Source organism: Plectropomus leopardus, chromosome 3, assembly GCF_026936395.1.
Source record: "Plectropomus leopardus strain MGB_pleo_1.0 chromosome 3, ASM2693639v1, whole genome shotgun sequence".
Classification (NCBI taxonomy): domain Eukaryota; kingdom Metazoa; phylum Chordata; class Actinopteri; order Perciformes; family Serranidae; genus Plectropomus; species Plectropomus leopardus.
In genome coordinates, this window is record NC_142178.1 from 31,882,967 (window position 1) to 31,904,589 (window position 21,623).

Sequence of the window (21,623 nt, forward strand, 5' to 3'; positions counted from 1 at the left end):
ACCCCTTCATTTCTCAGCTCCTGTCCCGTGGAGTGTATCCTGCCACAGCGTCAAGAGACTGTGGAGTGAAGTGTCAGCTAAAGCATTTCAAGTTATGAAAGGACAAAAAATCCCCCCGTGGACACTTTTATTCTCTTAGATCTCATCGATCTGTGATCCTCAGTGCTCTCAGACACTTATTTTTTGATGAAGTGTGGAGATTTACCTTTTTCTTAAATTACTACCCTGGACCACTGTCTCTCTGCCAGCCCTGTCTAACTCTCATCATTTCCCAGAATGACTTTCAACTGTCTCCACAGAGAAGAGGCCTGAACTTGTTGCATTCAGTTGTTGACTTCAAGTGTGTCTGGGGAGAGAAATAATGACAGCAATAGCAGAGTGAGACTTTCTGGGGTTGAGGTACAGCCAGTGTTGCACCTTACACTCTTGCTTTGCTTTATTCAGGCTGGCTGCTTCTCGAGGACAAATTGGTGTCTTTATATCGTTGTATACACAGCTGAAACATTCTCTGCTACTGTAGATATCCCAAACAACCATCTGACCCTGGACACAGCAAACACAGATGTTGACATAGAAATGAAAAGAGCATCACCAACAGGTAGTAACAACTGTGTTTTGGGCCTTCAATACTAACTAAAAAAGCTTTAGGAGTTACAACATTGAACCGACACAATGCAAGATTTAGTTATATGGCCTCAGGCATTGCAGCTATTATGTATACTTTTAATTTTACTTATTTAGTTCCATATTTTATTAAATGTACTTGAGATTAAATAGTTATTTAACTTTTTTTTTAATGTATAGCTCGTCTCTTGCACTGCTATAACTTAAATTTTACCACTTGGGATCAAGTGGGATCAAGTTATAACATCTTGACAAGAATACAAAACTATATAAATATATCTGTCATCTATACATTTTCATGTGGATTTTTAATGTGTTATAAATTGTTTGTGTGAGAATCACATGAAGAAAAAACAAAACAATAAAAACCTTGTTATATGGCAACAAAGAGTTTGCGACTAATTAATTTATACAATTTAATGCATAATTTTTATTTATATTATGTTGGAGTTAAACCACTGATCAAGTGGTAGGTTTATCACAAGGGGTCCTGACATGTATTTACACACATTTTCAATTTATATAAGAATTGTAAACAAATAACAAAATTAAAAATATATGACTAATCATGAATTTACTTTAACAGTAGGTTGTATTCATTATCTGTTATCCATTAATACAATTGTAATTTAAATGTTTTGATCAGAATTTGTTTTTCATGGGCAACATGCTCAGTAAACATAAAATGAAAATTAAGTAGTAAAAATGCATTCTTTTTTGTCTACAAGTATATGTATTTCTTCCATTTTTAGTTATTTAGCATCACTGTGTTAACTATTTCCTCTTTGTGTGTATAATATAAAATAAATGCAAATTAAATACGTTGCCTGTTTGTGAAACTCTATGTCATTTAATGTCTTCTATAACCTGGAATACATTTTTGCATACAATAAAAAGGAAATGTATTCTTTAACATGAAAACTAAAACTCTACTTTTCTATGGACTTTAGACTGTGGCATGGTGTCTTCAATAACAGGTGGATATGAGTAAGGGGTAGAAACCGTATCTAAAGCTGCATGTGTGTGTTATTACAACATGTCATCACTTTGGCAGTATGGACGCGTGTGTGTCGTGTGGTTGTCCTCTCTCAGGATTAGCAACCTCACATACTGAATACAAATGAAGCTTTGACTGTAGATTGCTTTTCTTCTTTTTGCTCCAGATGCCAAAATGAAATATGATTTTTAAAGTGAATGGAATTGGATGGAAGCTGGTTTGCCTTCGTCCATTGGCTGAGGCCGAGTATGGATCTCATGCGGTTCTTCTACATTACAGTGTCAGACTGGAGGGCTCCTGTCTGCAGCTAATCACATCCATGAGAAATAGCCACGTAACAGCCTGATAGAGGAGGCAGTGGAGCATGCACACACACACACACACACACACACACACACACACACACACACACACACACACACACACACACACACACGGTTTTCTGGTATCACTGATGCCTGCAGTCATTCAGAGTGTGATATCCTGGACACAAGGTATTGCCTACAGCTCTCTCTTGTACTCTGTTCCTGGGTGTAAGGGAGTAACAAGCAGCTGAATGTAGCTGACCAAGTGTGTGTGTGTGTGTGTGTGTGTGTGTGTGTGTGTGTGTATGTATACATGTGTGAAGGTTTTATCCAGAAGAGATTGCCAATGTTTTTCCCGTCTGCTGCTTGTGCCCACATTCATTACCTGTTCTGATGGAGCGGCCACATGCACACTCACAACACACACAGACACACCAGCAAATGTGCACAGGCATACATGCTTGAAATGCGCAGAAAATAACAGTATGGTCAGTGAAATAGGGTCAACAATACACATGTCAACACACACACACACACACACACACACACACACACACACACACACACAAACACACACACAAACACACACACACACACACACACGAGACAAACACAAACTCAACTGACCAACTCACGCATGCAAACAAATACACACAACTGTGCAGACATGAAATGACCTGCAGCAGGAGAACATTTCTAGGTTCCCTCTGACTCTCAAACCAATCTGCTTTCCTCTTACACTTAACAGTGACACACACACACACACACACACACACACACACACACACACATACACACACACTCTCTCTCTCTGGTCAGTGTAGTGTGAAATGAGGAAACATGACAGCTGAGTCCAACAAGGCCGCCGTATCCTCACCGATACACAGCCTACACACACACACACACACACACACACACACACACACACACACACACACACACACACACACACACACACACACACACACACACACACACACACACCTGCCCAAATACACACACCTGCCCAAGCTCAGTGAGTCAAACTTAACATTCACTATACTGTAAGGCAAGTAGACTCAACTCGCTTTGCTTGGGGACCACTTTTGCAAAATGACAGGAGGCCAGGGGCCAATCTAGCAGACTCACTCATGTTTCTAGGATTTTAGGCCATCTGTAGGATTTTAGGATGTTTGTGGAATTTTAGATAATTTCCAGGACTTCAGGACATTTCTTGGAATTGAGGATGTTTCTCGGATTTGAAGGTGAATCTCAGATTTTAGGACATTTAGGATTTTAGGATGTTATAAGACATTTCTAGGATTTTAGCCAATTCCAGGATTTCAGAACATTTGCAGGATTTTAGGACATTAGGGGCTAACGATTAACGATTTTTGCTGTACAGTATAGCCAATATTATGTTGGAGTTATTATAGGAGTCTGTGTACGATTCTGTCAAAATGCAGTCACAACTCACAATAAAACAAAAACATTTGGAAAAAAGGTAACAAAATTATAATTAAAAATAAAATATAAAAAAGACAAATTGTGAATAAGTTAATATATTTTAAAAATTATTCGTGAGGTAATTTCTAAAAAATAAAAAATGTTTTACCTTTTATTTATAAAAAACTCATAATACTCCATCTCACAATTCACTTTTCTCCTGTTTAACGATTTTTTATGCGATTAATTCAAAGCTGCATAAGTCAATAGTTTTATATATAACAAAGAACAAGGTTTGCTGGTGTTTTTGATCCCACAGATAATTATCTCCAACTCTGCAGTTGCTAAGAAATCTAATGTTTTGGTTCAGTCTCACAGCTTTCATCGATCTCATCAGCAGAAAAATTAAAGACTAGCTGGTGAGCACAGTGGAACATTTAGCAGCTAAAGAGATGGATATTTCCCTTTGCATTTCACAGGGACCAAACCTGCACTAATGGAGGGTGAATATTGAACTTCCATTTGTCAGATTCACATAAACAAAAGCTCCAAAAAAGGCATGAATTGAAGTGAAAAACACATTTTCAAAGCTTTAATTCAATGTCCCTGCACTGTTCGGCCCTACCATTGTATACATTTTTTTTTTTTAATTTAAAAATGTTTTTTGAGTGTTTATTTATGAAACCTTGTCTCTATTACTTTCCTGTAAAATGTTAACAGGTTTGATGACTAACCCCACATTCTGTGGCATATCCACAGGTGTATCTGATCAAATGCAGTCTCCCTCGAAATTATTGTTCACAGATTTTCCCTCAGAAAGAAGTCACAAGCAAAAGATGCTCAAACTGATATTTTACCAAGGCTTTTAGACATACCGACACTATATACGTCGTTTAGTGATTAATTCACTAGACGACTGTCATCAAAAGCACTACAATTATCAGAAACTTTGTCTGTCCCTACTAACTTGAGAAGCAACATCCCCTAGTTAGTGGCACAGTTTCATGACCCTGGGAATGCTGCTTGCTTTAAAGTTTTCCCAGTGGCAGCCTGTGGTATCGCAGTGAAAAATCCCCTGAGGACCACAAAGCAACCTTTTAAAAGAGATGTCTGTAAAACTGCTGACAGGACACCTGGAACTGCAAATCAGTTCTATTACAACTATTTTATGAAATTTTGATCCATGGATGTTCCATATTTCTATAACTTTACTTGAACCCAGACAAACAATTTAAAAGTCCATGATGCTATCACAGTGTTAAGTTTATGAGTCCTGCAGGAACTCACGGGCAGGGCCAATGGGGGAAACAACTGTGCATATAGCAAGGAACTCCATTGGACTGAATAAGTGCCATTATGCTCTTGGCAAACAATCTTTATCACCATCCTAAGCACCAAATCCTGGCAAGAAACCATGTGCGGTGGCAAAGAAAGTAAGTAATATTTTAAAAAAACAAAAACAAACAAAAAAAAAACCATTGGCATGGCTTTCCCAAAGCTGGAGACAATTCTTTGTGAGTAAAAAGATGAAGTTTAATATTTAATAAAATTAAAAAAAACATGTAATAACGTTATTTTGAGAGTGCTAACATCTAATGTTAGTTAACATTCTCATTGCCTTGATAGTATAGTCTTGATTAAACTGACCAAATTGAGCTCTAACTTGATTTACTGGCCAACGCCATGTAAGATTATAAGTTAGCAGTGTTGTTTTGTTTGGCAGGAGTTTCAGCACTTTGGTCCAGTTTTTGTATTTTTGCCCACTGAGCTCCTTCTGAAAAAAAAGAAACAAGAAAAAAGATGACTGTAAATACAGATTGCATGGACTCAGTATTTGAACAGTGAAATACCATGTACTATTTCTTTGGAACATGTGTGGCCAGGCATTACACATTGCACCTTTAAATACACATAGTTATCTTGGTCACATTTAAATCCTACACAGCAACACAAAGCAGCAGAGAATGCTATTTGGGCATTCTTGCCCTGACTTCTCCCTCTCAGGCTACATACAGATAAAGGTCTGATTGTTTCATACAGTATCTATATATTGATTTAAGTAACAAAATGTATTATTATGTTGTCTTATAAACCCTGGAACTCAGCAGCAATCAGAGATAAGGCAGGTAAGGACTGTGATTGCCTTTGTAAAGATGAAAATGTTAAAGTGTTTTTGGCATCACTTGTGAGTTGGTTCTCTCCAGTCAGATATTGATAAAGTTCTCAACATCCCCTGCTCATTATAATCAAGCTGAGTGAGTGTGGCAAAGCCAGTACCTGCAGAGAAAGCCTCATTAGCAGTGTTTAGACACCCTCAGGTTGCTCCTGGTGTAGGCTATTTGGCATTTCTCAGATGGAGGCACATGTTGAGTCATCAGCACGCCAATCTGTAGAGAAAGTCATTTTCATAACTAACTTAGCTCCGGTGCTCACCTCCAGAAGTGATGATGTCTGTAGACTTCACAAAATAGACCTAACATACTGCAGCATAAAAGACGTCAGTGTTAGTGAGTATTTAATTTCCATTCTCATTTCCCATTCACTTGGATGATTTGTATGACTACCAGAGTGTAGTGTGTGTGTGTGTGTGTGTGTGTGTGTGTGTGTGTGTGTGTGTGTGTGTGTGTGTGTGTGTGTGTGTGTGTGTGTGTGTGTGTGTGGATGGCCATCAGTTTAAATCAGTTCTGATATAATTTTAAGATGAGGGGAAGTGGTGATATCAACACAGCTTTAAAGTGTGGTCCAGTCAGGGTTCCCCTGAGAATAATGCTGGGTAATTCTGCAGCAAACAGCTGTCCATTTAGAGCATACTGTATGACTTGTCAAGTGTGCCCTTTATAATGCAAAGTAGAGTGTAATGGTGGGGAGATCTGTGGCTGGTTGATTATTGGGGCTGGGACGGTATACTATCTCCTGATTCGATTCCATCATGATATTTGGGTGCTGATTTGAAATGTATTGTGAGTTTTAAGTGTTGCAATTTTTTGAAGTATTGTGATGCAATATTGTAATATATTGCTTTTTTCTGTTTTCTTTTTTAAATACTAGACAATGGGAAAAAGTTGGCAACACATGGAGTTGGAGTTCATGGTAGGAGCAACTTCGAATTTGGCTAATTTAGCAACAGAGAGTTGGTGTCACAGAAGATAGACTGATCCAACCCAATCGCCAGAAAAAAAAGGTTGGCATTGTATGTTTCTGCAAATTTTTCTACACTTTTATGTAACCAGCACAAAAACCACTTGGCAGCTGATAAAACAGTAATTTTTCAGTGAAAATAACTGGTTGTATTTGTTGGTCTCAAACAGTGGTCTGCAGCCTGGCAGGTGTCTTGCCCAGGTGAAACCTCATATTCCATCCCATCCTCCACGGCAAAGTCAGCTCATATACTTTAGAAATGTTGGTATAATAATTATGAAACACACAAATGTAGCATATTTGTGGTTTGCAGAAATGTACAATGCCTACATTTTCTTCTGATGACTGGACTGATAGAACAGTGATTTGTCGAAACAGTGATTGAAGTGTCTGTTGTGGTGACTCTCTGCTGCTTTACCCTGCTCGCATGCAGGGAAACAAACAGCTCTCTAGGTGTGAATGTGTGTGTAAGAAGTCATCATTCAGCGCTGCTCTGTAAGGGTTTACACATGCATAACAGATGCACCTATATGCATAATTGTGCGCAGCATGTGCATGACAGAGTGTGAGCGCATATAAAGTATGTGGGTGTAAATAAATACACAGGCAGCCTCTGATTTTGTACTTATCCCTGGGAAGAACAAATGAATATAAATCAGTAGGAAAACCCTTAAAAATCTAGTCATAAAATGCATGTGTGTGTGTGAGACAGAGAGAAAAATTGTGATTGTGTGGCCTTTCGCCACCTTGCCTGTCTTGTTAGTAAAACAGATTGGTGGCAGTGATTCAAAGTGAAGCAGCCCCTAATGTTTCGGTTAGAGTTTTTCTTTTCTCTTCTCCTGTTTGCATTATTTATCTCTTCTTCCGCTCCTTTCCCTAACACCTGTTAACACACACACACACACACACACACACACACACACACACACACACACACACACAGATATAATAAGGCCCTCGATACTGCCAGCAATTACCAATACATCACTCCCCTACCACAATGCTGAAACGACACACACACAGACTCCTGTAGACAAAGCAAGGGGATCTGAGATCACAGACTGAGGTGGTGAGATAAATAGAGACCTGACCAGAGACGTAACAAAGGAACAGTGACAAAGGCGAGTTGTCAGGTTGTGCAACTCGCACGTTTTGATGATACAAACTGAACATTTTTTCAACTATATGCAAAGTAAAAAGAAGTAACTTTAAGCAGGTGACAAAGACATCTTACCAAATGTGAATGACTCAAACAACAGTATTAAATATACAGTACTATGGCCAAAACTTTGACATTCAAAATTCTTAAAACTTAAATATTCTGTCATTATGTACGTGTACTTTAATAAACGTAACTAGTTACATTCTACCCCTGTTTAAAAAAAATGAATACATTCAACTGTTTTTCCAATGCTGGTCAATACTTGATCGTGTATTGACTAGCGCTGATGATGGTAGTTATTTTTACTTAATACTAATAACTACTAATATAACAGCAAACTTAAAGAAAAATAGAGGTTTTGAGGTTAAATAAGTTGCAAATGTGCATACAAAACATTAAAATTGAACTTGTTCATTATAAATAAGCCCAGGGTATGATTAGCCCACATACCCCTCTACAGAGGTCTTGGCTAAGCCCCTAATGTCCTCAAATACCAGAAATGCCATTTCAAAGAAATCTGGTCAGTAAGTGCTGAAATAGAATATATGCCCAAAAGCATGTTGAAATCCCAGCGTATGTAGCCTTTTTCAGGTCCTGTGCAGTTTAATGTTTTGGGCCTCTTAGTTTCACCACAGGGAGATCTTAAAGGATACAGTGACATTTTCAACATCAGTATGTTTCCAACAATTTGTGGAGGGCTTTTTCCTGATTTAACATGACAGTGCCCCTGTGCACAATGACCACTTCATAAAGAAATGTTTTTCTCAGTTTGGCATTGGTAGAACTCTGGAAAGACATGCAATACTACATGAGAGCAATAACCTCTATTTCTCATTTCAATCAAACATATAAACATGATTTGTTTGAAGACCATACCTGCAACCACTGATTTAAATCTGAAAAAAATGTCTTGCTCATGCCACTTAAGACCTCTTCTCTGTAGTAGCTGCCTTTGTTTTGCTGTCTTATCTCCATTGATTGTTTCTGTTTTTATTTTGTATTGTAATATATTTATTGTGCTGCTAAACAGGAACCAAAACCAGTTTTTAACTGACCCAGGTCAGTTTCAACTGTTACACACCAGATGTTACTATTAACTACTTTCCTGCTCAATTAAAATAAGTGAAAATGAAACTTGACCTCAACCTCATGCAACCTCTTTAAAATGAACTGAAATCTAGACTGTGAGCCAGGCCATTATCACGCAAAATCAGTGTTGGCCCTCACTAATGCTCTTGTGACTGAATGGGAGCCAGTCTTTGCTGCCAGATTCAACATCTGTTGGAAAGCCTGAGACCCAAAGAGTGGAGGCTGGTGGAGCAGCATATGCCCATTATTTTGGAATGGGTGGAATGGGTAAAACACTTGGTTGTCCAAATAAATCTCCGCTTCCTGACCCCATGGCTTGTGGGTTAAAAAATTTCAACTTCCTCACGAAGCTATATGTAAAGAACATAGCAAAAAACAACTGAAAAGGGTAAGTGCACACTAACTACTGTTTCTCAGAATTTTGAAAACATGTCCCATAGGCCCCATTGCTCTCTGTTTGTACAATTATCACAGAGTTATGCTGTTAATAACTTACAGTATTGATGAACATAATACAGAAAGAGTGCGAGCCAGTGTTGTGTGTTATGCATAATGCATCTGTTTTATTGAACAACGTGATGTGTTTCTTTATGGTTTTTAATATGTTGTCAGCTCCTCAAGGCGTCTCCATGCAATTACTTAGTGGCAGCATTGTGCTTATAATGCCACTACTTTACATCCAGCTGCATAAGACACACACACACACACACACACACACACACACACACGTCTGTACACATGTATACACAGTGACGCATTCATATGAATGCTCATACACTTCAACATGGACTTTATGTTTGCATGTACACACACAAGCAGAGACCATGTGGAAAACATACACACAAAGCAACCAACATGCAGCCTCATAAGCACACACATACACACACACACACACACACACACACACACACACACACACACACACACATCTGTATGAAAGGATACACATTTGCGCTCCAACAGACATTTATGCACATTCACTTTAAACACACACACACACACACGCACTCTCACGCACACACAGACACACACAATATTGTAGGCGACACTAATGATATAGAGAAGTATTTCTAAGCCATGCAATATGCATGCCTGGAGAGTTGTATCACTGAATAAAACTGCCTAACAACAGGAGGGAGGAACTGTCTCATTGTGGTCCCAAGTTTCCCTGGGGAGTGTAATGTTTGGAGCGCAGCCCTTATCACTGCTGGCTGTGAATATGTATGGCCTCTCTTCCTCTATTCTCCTCTTTTTGGTAATAAAAAAGAAATTTAGATGAGTCTTGTTGTTTTCCTTCTCTTTTCTGTGTTTCGAAGGTCAGTAAGTTTACAGATTCCGTGGAGGAAAATACTGAATAAGTTTTTGGTAGATCGTCCCATTGACCACCTTACAGTACAAATGTCATGCAACACAGAACAATTAAACATTTGGCAGTGAGGTAATGAGCTCATGCACACACACTGGGGTATATTTACTGAAGATTTGCAAAACTTTTTATGGCATATAACAGTCTAAATTGTGCACATTTACTAAATGACTAAAGGTTTGTGCAGGTAAGAAGAAGAAGAAAAGCAGCACAGTTAAAATGTGCTTAAATACATTTATCCTTGTTCAGAGGCCAAAATACTGGAGGAAGTAGCTACATCTGACTTATCACAGCAGACTGACCACGGCAGCAGACGAGCTTGAGTCTAAAATGAAAATGTGAAATGCAGTTGTGATGTTTGGTTCGTGAATGGATCTTTCTGAACGACTCTTAAGGCCCAGACACACTATACCAACATCAAAGAACAAGTGTACCAGAAGCTGTACCAGAACACACCACAAAGACTACAACAAACAGCCAACTAGCACAAACGCTGTCTGTGTGAGATGAAATAAGTCTCCGTCGCAGCATGCTGCTGTAGTCTGTATTCATCATAAAAAAGAAAACCAGGAGACCATATGAATAGATACGACACGCTAGTTTCTGCTAAAGAGTTAAATGGGTATCAACATAATTAACAAAATGTAAAGAGTTTTAATTTTTTTTTTAATCTCACGCCAATTTAAGGGATTTGTTTGGTTTACTGACTCTGAGCTTAACTGTAAATCAGAGTGATTGTAATGACAGTCCCTTCTGTGTTCAAATTCAATTCAACATGCTGACTCGCCTTAAAAAAAAAGCCAACAAGGACCAACAGGGGCAGACTAATCCGAATGATGCAGGACATCGGCAAAACTACAGCAACAAGATACTTACAGATGGCCCCACATTGTTTAAGGGCTGGCTTGGTGCGTCAGGGCCCTTAAAGAGGAACCTTTATGTTGATTTGCAAGTGGAAGTGAATTCAAAATCCTACTTCTGTACGGTGCATGCGCAGTCATGTATAAATACAATGTAACTTCCAAGAACTGCTGCTCCAGACTATTGTTCAGACTCTTGTTCACCCCCCACCCACTGAACCAAAGAACGAGTCGTTCACGTCAAACTTTTCTTACATTGTTTTTCTGCCAGAGTCATCCATAGGCATGGCCTAGCTGGTACGTGTCAGTCCTTGCTGCTGACTCATCTTGTGCTCGGCTTCTTTCAAAGTTTTCACACAGAGTCACTCTTTACAGCTGTTGACTGCATCAACAGCATCTTACTTTAGTGTAAAATAAGCCTCAGCAAAAGAAGAGAAGACCTCTCCCTCAGGGCACCTTGAAAAATGTGTGTGTGTTTTAGTTAGAGTGTGACTGATATGAAAGTTTGCAAATATATGAAAATTTTCACGATGAAAAAAAAATTGAATATCAGCATATGACACATTATTTCCAGATGGGCAGTTCAGCGGCCTAATGTCTTGCCATAACCTAACCACTTATGCAAAGTAGTGTAGAATAGATGACTAGTAGTTCATAGAAATATGAAGGTACTGCCTTGAATTTGCCATAATAAACCAATATCAGATAGTTTGTGATCGGTGTTAAAATGAATATATATAGACATTTTTTTGTTTCATTCCCATCACTTGCACTGTGTCAAAACTATTGTAACTATTGATTTAAATTGTTATATAAGATTTATTTCCGTGTTTTATCATGTGGCCAAAAATGACTACATCTGATATCTAATAATATCGTAAAGCAGAAAAACTTTTTAACAATAGATTGGATAAAGCAAGAGAGGGAGAAACAAAGAGAACAATATAGAGAGAGAGCTGGCAAATCCTTCCACTCCTGGAAAACTTTTAACAGAAAAGCTAAGCTCCTCTTACACCTTTTAAAAGCAATGCATGCAAACTAGTGTTTCCCCACAGGACGGCAACGAAGACAATAAACTGACATCGCTGACATTTTGTTTCTGCAAACTCACTGCGAGTATCACCACTACTCTTGTGATGGAGGAGGAGAGTGAGAAGAGGACGAAGAGGAAAGAAAGTCATAGACAGATGGAGAGTTAAAAGTTTGGAGAAAGAGATATATTCAGAAGTGAATTGTCTCCCGGTGTCTCAGTGCAGCGGCAGAGAGGTATGGTTTCTCTGTTCAGGTTGCTGCTGGAGCTGACATATGGTTCTGCCAGCTGTCTCGCTGTAAACGCCAGTGCAAGACATGGTGGGCATCAAGTGTCTCTGCTTATTATTGGCCAAGTTCTGCTTTATTATACACTTACGGCAGCTATTTTTCATTTTTTTTTGTGGCAGCAAAATGACAGTTAAATGTTTCTCTATGCCTCAGGAAATAATTGATTTGATTTATTCTAATCTATTCCCATCTACACTGCAAAAATGAGCCACCTTAATGAGTAAGTTAATATGTGAAGTTGCTTAAACAAAAATACTTTTTGTATGTCTGTCTAGTGATTTTTTTTCTGCTTTTAACAACATGCACAAGCTTAATCTGACCATTATTTGAAACTTTTTTTGTTATGTCCAGCTGTCTACACATTTCCATTTTTTATATATTGCTCTGTTACAACCCCATCACCAGAGAAACTGATGGCATTGCACATACGTTTCTATAAACCAACGATGTAACAGATACATTGAAACATTAAAACAACATTTTAGCAGCACTGTGGTTACCGTGTGGCTAGGTAAAGTATTGGATATAAAAAGATGTTTTAGCTTAAAATACATGGTTTTGGGGTACAATTCTATTAAGTAAAGCAGCACTGTCTTGGTGGAAACTCCCCCCAAAAACCCAAGAAAAGCCGACAACACTTTTTGTGGCTTCTCCACGAACAGGTTACGACAAAAAAAACAAAAAACAAAAACAACAACACATTTGGAGCCTAAAAATTGGCTCAAAAATCACAGATGGGTAACAACAAAACACCCATGTTTGGAGCCTGACAGTCTGCTGGACACACACTGATGGGTCACTAAAAAACACCCATATTTGGGGCCTAAAAAGCCAGTGGAAAAATACTGACAGGTTGCTATAAAACAACAAAAAACAAAAAAAAAACAAAAAACAAAAAGGGTGACACCATCTACTATCCCCTTCACCAAATGATGGAAACAGCACATCAGAACTCTTGATATGATGCCCGTAAAACATGTATGTCCAATATAATGCATTAGTGCTTCTCAGAAATGTACAATGCCCGCATTTTCTCCTGGTGACTGGGCTGTCTGGTGCCTGGCCAAAAAATCCTTACAGTATATTTTTTTCTGTAATTGGTTTGGATTTTGTTCTATTTTTTGTGACCTCTCCTTGTACAGCATTGCATTGTTGATATTGGTGCCATCTGGGTCCAAATGACATTGACATTTTGCCTAAAATAGGTTTCACAAAAATGTTGGAAAAGTGAATACAATCCATGAAGGGGCATGCTATCCAGTCAATGTACTCACCAAAAGGATTAATTTAGAGATAAATATTAAAATTGCCTTGGACTGACTGGTGTAGTTTTTACAGTTTACATTATGTTGGTTATTTTGTTTTTTTTACTGTGGAATTAAGTATTACAACATTATAATTCATAGTCAGTTACTCATATCAGGTCAAGATGTTGGACCCCAGTTCATTCAAAATGTGGATAAATTACACGGCTACTGTAAACTTATTTCTGTCTGTAAATATCACTGTCATTCTCACCGCCACCCCAATTAGCAATGCTAATCCTTACAGTAATTAAAGCTAATTAAATAATCTTGGTGTCTCCTCCCCCCTCTGTCCTCTGCACGCTCCTCTTTTATTTCTTCTTTCCTCAGCAAATTTATAGTTTACTCCTTCACCTAGAGGATAATTACAGGGTTTAAAACAACTGTCTGTGTTATTAATAATTCATTTAGGTTAATTCACCCTCGTTGACTGGGAAGAGAGGCAGCACCACTCACACAACAGGAGAGAAAACACCAACACAGAGCTGAGATGCTGCTTTCTCTTTCGCTCCACTGAAAACTTTTTCTTTTTAAAAGCGTTGGTGCTGAGTGATCTTTTTTTTTTTGCCTGTGTCTGACCAGCTAATGCTACCCAATATTGAATATGTCCTTGCTCATAAAAAAATGATTTAAACAAAAGATAAAATGAAATTTACATCTAAAACAACAATACCTCCCTTCCCTCCAGTATGGCACCTATATCTATATCTATATCTACATCTATATCTATATCTATATTTTATTATGTTTTTTTTTTATATTTTATTGCTCTGTAAAGCACTTTAAATTGCCCTGTTGAATGAAATGTGCTATACTAATAAACCTGCCTTGCCTTACTGTTTTCGCCTCATTATTCTACAGTAGCCCACAATGGACAAACCCAATACTGGCTCTAGATAGCTTACATTTTCACCTCAGCGATAGCTATATTCTTCTTCTACAGGTTTGGCACATGGGAGGTTTCAGTTGCTTGCAATCTGCAACTTCACCACTAGATGCCACTAAGTTGTACACCTTGTAGACCTTTTAGTACTGATTCAAAATTTTGTTAAAACAGCATCTCCAAACATTGCAGGAACTGTAACTGATTTTCCTGTTTGTATAAACTAGCAGATTTCAACTTGGGTTGGAAGTTGGAATCCCCCTTAAAGATTGAGGAATGTATTTTAATATATTTGTCTATCTGAATTAAATGTTTGAAGACACAGGATGGATATAAACATAATTTAAGTCAGTCAGTCAGACATTCAGACAATTACTATGTATTTGTATAAAAACATAATTCTTGAGGTATTAAGATTGATTCATCATTTTGTGTTTGTCTTCATATTTTTGTTAAAAGGAGGACACATTTGTTTCTCCACTGAGTTTGATTGTTAGTGAGATGAGCTGTTGACTTTGCTCTGTTTAAGTGGTTATGGTGTGTATGACAGTATGTGTGTGGACCCCAGGAAGAATAGCCAGTGCTTATGCTGGTGGTAATGGGGATCCGAATAAAGTAAGAAAGAGAGAAAGAAAGCACTCAGCAGCCATATTGCTCAGCAGCTCCAGTCTTTCATCTGTCTCTCAAATCAATAGGCCACATTGGGGACAACACTGGAGGAGAAAATCAAGTGTTAGTCCAAATTCTCATTTCCCAGAGCTCTGGTCTCTCTTGTACTCATATTGGCTTTCTATTAGTGTCTCTACCATGTCGCCGTCTGTGTGTATGTTTGTGTATGTGTGTGTGTTTTGAGGGTGTGACAGGGAGACAAAGATGCTGTAAAGTGCTTCACTCAAAGCCCATGGTAAATAGACATACTGCACGAAGTGCTTCCAGCAGCTACTGCAGTCTTTCATCGTCCTCCTCACTCAAAGTTTCTTCTTCCCGTATTTTCCTCTCTGCACATTTCTCTCCTCCTTCACACTTTCTTTAGGTCCTCCACATCATCTTCTTTCCTCTCTAAGCTTTTCCTATTCCACCAAGTTATCTGCTTTAATTCAGCTCTGCCGCCTTTCTCCACCTTCACTCCCAATGCACTCATTTTTCTTTCTTTTCCTTGCTTATCTCCCTCATTTTCCATATTTCTTCCTCTCTCCTCCTTACCTGTCCCTGCATCTGTTTCCTTCCCGACTCATTACTAATGCCTTTCTTTCTCCCCCACTCTTTATTCCTGTTCTTCTATTTCTTCCTTACTTACCTCTTCCTTTTTTCGATCGATTTCCATCTCTATATTTGTCTCCCTTCTTTTTGTTCTTTATCTCAAACCCTTTTTTAATCTCCTCATCCCTTTCTCCTTCTCTTCAGTGCAGCCTATGCATCCATATTTCTGTTCATCTGTACAGAGCGAATCCATCAGCCCTTCAGTGTGTCTTTATTAGAGGGAGGACTAACTGGCAGCTGCGCTTCATGTCCACTTTGTGCGTTTCTTTTTTTATGGATTATATGACTAGTTGTTACGCCTTAAAATGACGGTTGAAGACACAACTGACATTTTAAGAAAATACCATTTATGTCTGCAGAGATTATTTTTCAAAAATGTTTTAATGCTAAAATCCTGGACCTTATTTAAAAAGTAAGAAAGTGCAGTGCACAGAAGTGGCTCTTAACCACTATGATCCCAAATTATAGGCTTCATATGTCTACAAGTTATGAGCAGTTATGTTTGTGTGTGCACACTGGAGAGTTTTAGAGAAATGAGGAATGAAAACTCCAGTATTTCAGGGGAAAAAATAAATCTCCAAGAAGCTTTGAGACATAAGGTTAAAAAACAAATGAATAGAAGAAGAAGATGAAGAAAAAGAAGTGTAGTCTATATCACAGATATATTCTTTTTTTCAGATGATGATATTATTTCCTCTGTAACTTGTAATGTACATCTTAATGCAGAGGATTCTATTTTGTACTTTAATGCTGAAGCTGTACATTATTCTATTAAATCCCTTCAGCACGGCTTTGCTGATTCATAAGTTGCACTCAATAACTAAAATTAGAACCTAATGTTAAGATAAAACTACGTTCTGCCCCTTTTTTGTAGGAGCAAAAAAAAAAACAAACTGATGATGATATTCCCAGCATTTCCACTGAGTACCTGTATCTTGGAATTCGGGTCAACGGGAAGTCAGAGGTATCTGCTGCCGTACCACTTGACTACAGAGCAGCTTCTTTCTTCAGGCTGTGAGACTCTTTAACTCATTCTCTGTACACCACGATGCACCACCATAAACGCGTGTTTGAGAATCTTAACAAAAATGATGAGGCCCCTTAAAGTGGGTTCGGCTTTTTCTGTTTGATGTTGAGGCCTTATCTTTGCCTCAATGTAGTTATGAAACCTTTTTTTTTGTTTTGTTTTAGTTTTGTGCTTATATATTGCACATTCCCTCATTAATGTATTTGATCAAATAATTAAACAGCAAATCTGTGGACAGGGAGAAATCTAGCACAAGAAAAGTGGAGAGCGCAGCAGCTCATTTTTCCTCCATGGCCCCCTAGCTGCTTAATTGGGCCATGATGTTCGTCATTTGCTGACGTCGACTTGCTAACACAAAGAGTGGGAGACGAGCAATAATATACGTCACATAGTGTGTTAGATTATGGTCTTTTCCTCATCCCTGCAGTCATATTCAGCTTTTAAAAAATCATAATAAAAGGTAATCTCTGCTGTTTTTTTTCTGAAAAATGAACAAACCTGTTGTTATGGTTGGTGAACAAGTCTGTGGAGTCATTATTTGGCCTGCTGCTGGTTGGGGCACATTTCAGTTTAAACTGTTCAAAGACCCAGAGGAAACAAAAAGCCCTGTTTTGGGCACACACACTAACTGTACACACATGGGACCATGTATTCAATATATCTTTCAAATGCAAAGGCCACTACGGAGTGCTGCTGCTTGTGTGTGTATGTGTGTGTGTGTGTGTGTGTGTGTGTGTGTGTGTGTGTGCAGGGATGGCACTTTTATGACAAGTCATAAAACAAAGACAGCAGCCGTTGCCCCAGGAGAGGTCATTTGGCTGGACATGGCAACCAGTCGCACACAGACACAAACACACACAGTATGCAACCTCAGTGGTGGCTCTCACATCAAGGGGCAGAAGACACAGCGAGAAAAAGAGAACGAGACAAAGAGAGAGAAAATATTGTGTGTGCAGAGAGAAGAAAGAAACAAAAAATCTTATTTTTCTTTACTTTTTGTAGGTGTCCTTTTTTTGTTTCTCTCTATTTCTGTTTCTACAATTTCTGATTCCAAATAAGCCTTGTCTGTTCAAAGCAATTCTTGTGTTAGTGGAAAATGGAAAACTCAGTGAAAATATTTACCTTGAACGGCAGCTGGATGCTTGCAATAGCCCAAGATTGCATGAGAATCCATCTTTTAGGTTTCAGGTAATGTTTTTGTGTCAGAAACACAGGCTGCTCTGACCAATCAATGTCCTGTGATGAGCTACTGGCATCTACAGGCTGAGTCCTACACGGGTCTGATACTCAAGACCTGCTCCTGCATCAGAATCGCAGCACGAAATACCGAACTTCCCCGCCACCATATGATATATAATCCTCTCATAACCATGCACTGTTCAGATGATAGGCAGAACCTGTAAAGTGATCATTTTTGGACATTTCACACATGTGAGAGTAAGATATTATATTTGAAAACAAAAGTAGTTCAAGAACTACAATTTAAATTAATAATTTTTGCTAATTTCATAATACTGAGCAGTACATCGCCACAGTTAATGTTAACAACACACCCTGCGAAGCAGCTTTCCCAGCTTACACAAAAGAAAGAGCTGACACACAAAGTCAGCTGTCAGAAGATTAAAATATTAAAAATAAATTATTATAAGCATCTAATTCTAATATATTTACACCCGCAATATGACACACGTTTTTTTCTGCACCCAGAGCCAAACCCTGCAATAAAATAGAGCAAAACACCACCTTTGGTTGGTATTTTAGGAGCTACAGGACTCTGGGCTACAGGTGTGGTTTAGATGTATATGACTGCACGGAGAGGTGCCTGTTCATTCAAAACAACAATGGCGGCTCCTAAAGAGTTCAGATGCTGCCATAGCATCATTTATATCAGAAATGGAGACAATTTCTTGTTGAAAGAAAAGCAAAAAATGGAACTAAAGTCTTTTCTCAATGGAAAATATGTTTCAGCTCTTTTCCTGACAGACTTCTGATACAAGTTCGCAGACAGATGGTTTGTCCAATCCCCTGCCAAGTTTCTATTTAAAAGTGCCTGCCCTTTTCCAAACACTTTCCAGTGAAGGCTTCTCAGGTGGTTCTGTGTAACAAACCATCTGGTGCATCAGGTTTTTAAAAGACAGGATTGAATGAAAAACTCAATATAAATAACAAGGATCAGTCTCTTTCCAGGAGATTCAAGCAACAAAATGAGGCACTGATATCTAAAATAGAAATATTGTGAAAGGGATTTTTGAATGTTGCAAAAGTTGTGTAAAATTTAGTGGGGGAATTACTTCTATTACCTTTTTGTATAGTACCAACCTTAACTTAAAAATTGTTTCTGTGTTATCATTGTGAAGCTGCTGTAAAACTTCCTGCAGATGTGTTATATTAAAAGCCCAACAGATATAAGAGGAATTGTGTCTTTTGAGCTAATGGGATGATTTAAATGTGAAAGATCTGTGCAAAAAATCAAAATTAAAATAAATAAATAAATAAAATAAATAAACTGTCACTTACAATTGTTAAACTGATGTAAAAAAAAGTAGCTATAGCGATATGAGAATTTAGAGTATCCCTGTACAGAGTTACTAAGTATGATGTCTGGCAGAGAAATAGTGACTAATTTTAACTGATGCTTTTAAAGGTTTATTTTTTGTTTTCTGTGCTCATGGCAGGGCTAAACGATGCTACTGTCTCTCCCGCTGAGCTGTTAGGTCTGTTGAGAACAAACCTCCTTCAGTCAATTTCTTTAACACTCATTGCTGTAAAATGTGTTTACATGCATTTAATGAGCTGACTGTTGCTGACGGCCGTTTACAGCACATGCAGGATTTTCCAGCTCCAAGCCTACATATCTTATTTACATACAATATCATAAGAATTACCGGTGGCAATCTGTTGATTCAGATTAAGCAAAGTGCTCCACTTGTGTGTGTGTGTGTGTGTGTGTGTGTGTGTGTGTGTGTGTGTGTGTGTGTGTGTGTGCTCTCTGTGTGTCTTTTCATATTTAGCCTTTTCTGACTTTGTGGTTAAGTAACTGACTGTGTTAAAACTAGCCTGATGCTGTGAGTCACATGGGTAACTGAAAAAAAAGGGTTCGGATATATACTTGTTTTACACTGAAAAAAATGTTTGTTTGATCTTTTATGTAAATCAGGCAAGAGTGTTTAGTTTTGTCTATTTCTCAAAAAATGTGTATGATTTTTCTTTCACTGATGCATATATAAATATTTTATCTGCAACAACTAAACATTTGGAACAAGTTCCTTCTGGCAGACAAATGGCCCTACAGGAGACTAAATAGTTCAACCGTTTTAAACCTGAGCAAACTGGTTTGATTTCTTGAAAAGCAACATAACAAGACAGAGCACTAAAATTAGCAAGAAATAAAAAAGTTACAAAACAAAAAATAAACAAACAAACATGAAACTAAGCAAAAAATTGAGAATATGTGTGTACAAATATTCTTCTGTAACATAGCTTTAAATATGTAATTGTAATAGTTATGAATATAGATTTTAATTTGTAAAACAAAGACCTAAGATCTTTTTAGGTCTTTTTTGTGACCTTTCGGTAACATTTCTTGCAAAGTGGCTCACTGTCATTTTCCCAATGTTAAAAAAAAAGTCAAACTAATTTGCTCAGGCTTCAAAGGGTTAAACAACTTTTAAATGTATCTGAATGCAGCACAAGGAAACTGCTGTCGACACAGGTTTCAAAGGCTGAAAGGATTTCTGCAGTGAAATTATATTAATGAGGTTTGATTTTGATCATGCATATGATCACATGTGTATCTGCATGTCTGTGTGTGAGTGTGTATACCTGTCTGTCCACAGCTAATCTAACAAACTTTAATATGTGTTGTGGAGTGGGTAAAAAGACAAGACAAGACAAGACAAGACAAGACAAGACAAGACAAGACTTGATTTTTCTGAAAAAGAAAAAGAAATTGCTGTACAGATAGAAAATACAGATGGCAATAACAATAAGGTGCAAATCCACAAAATATACAATATATACACTGCCATGGATCATGGATTAAAACAGGTTAAAGGTAGAAATCCCTGTAGGTGGATTGCATATTAAATGCAGTATAGGTAAATGTACATGTGTATGGTCATGATTATGTCCATGATATTGCACTTTAACGTCCCATTATTGCACATTATGTCTCATTATGCCGCATGAATCAGTTGTAAGGAGTTCAGTTGTAATGATTAATTACAACAGTCATGCTATATTAGACAACCTTAGCCTTAGAGCCCACTGCATGACAGACCTGGAGATGACTAATGCGTGTTTTGGATGTGCTATTCTGCCTGTACAAGCACAGGGCACCGCTTTAATTATGTAATGATGCATGTTCTCTGATTCTGGATGTCAAGACGGGTGAAGCTGATCCTGTTTCTCCATTACCATAAACTATCAGTACGTCTCAGCGGGGTCAGCACTGCTTTTAAAGGTACTGAGTGGAGCGGATTTCCACGCTTTGATTGATGCCAGCCCCTAATACACCTATTCTCATAATGTACTCCACAATTGCATACAAAGGTCTGTTGCCACTCATGCACAGTGCTTCTTCATGTCTGTGCTTTTTGCCGTGTATCTGGATTGTCAAAAATAGGGCCATAAAAAAAAATCAGTTTCAAGCCAAACAAAAGCTTATCAGTGTTCTTGCAACTCCGAAACCAATGGTTTCAAAAGCTTGTCATGTAAACCATTTCTTTGTATAGTAAATGCTGTATTGAAAAGAAGGTAAGCACATTTTAACACAACAGATGCTGCTTGGTTTAAAGTAAGTGCATTTACAGAGCTCCTGACACTCAGCTTGTTTCAAGCTAAAGGGGACCCATTAAGGCTCAT

The 21,623-nt window shown here is 38.0% G+C and overlaps 1 long non-coding RNA gene across 1 annotated transcript in view; it reads right to left on the reverse strand.

Annotated features, from left to right (window-relative positions):
- Window positions 1–3,622: 3,622 nt before the first annotated feature.
- Window positions 3,623–21,623, reverse strand: part of LOC148190028 (uncharacterized) — a 41,883-nt gene continuing 23,882 nt past the window's right edge. Inside the window, exons 3-4 of the long non-coding RNA XR_015776153.1 lie at window positions 5,629–5,738; window positions 3,623–5,125 (exon numbers count right to left, since the gene is read on the reverse strand). This is a non-coding gene — a long non-coding RNA (uncharacterized LOC148190028). The remainder of the gene's footprint in view (window positions 5,126–5,628; window positions 5,739–21,623) is intronic.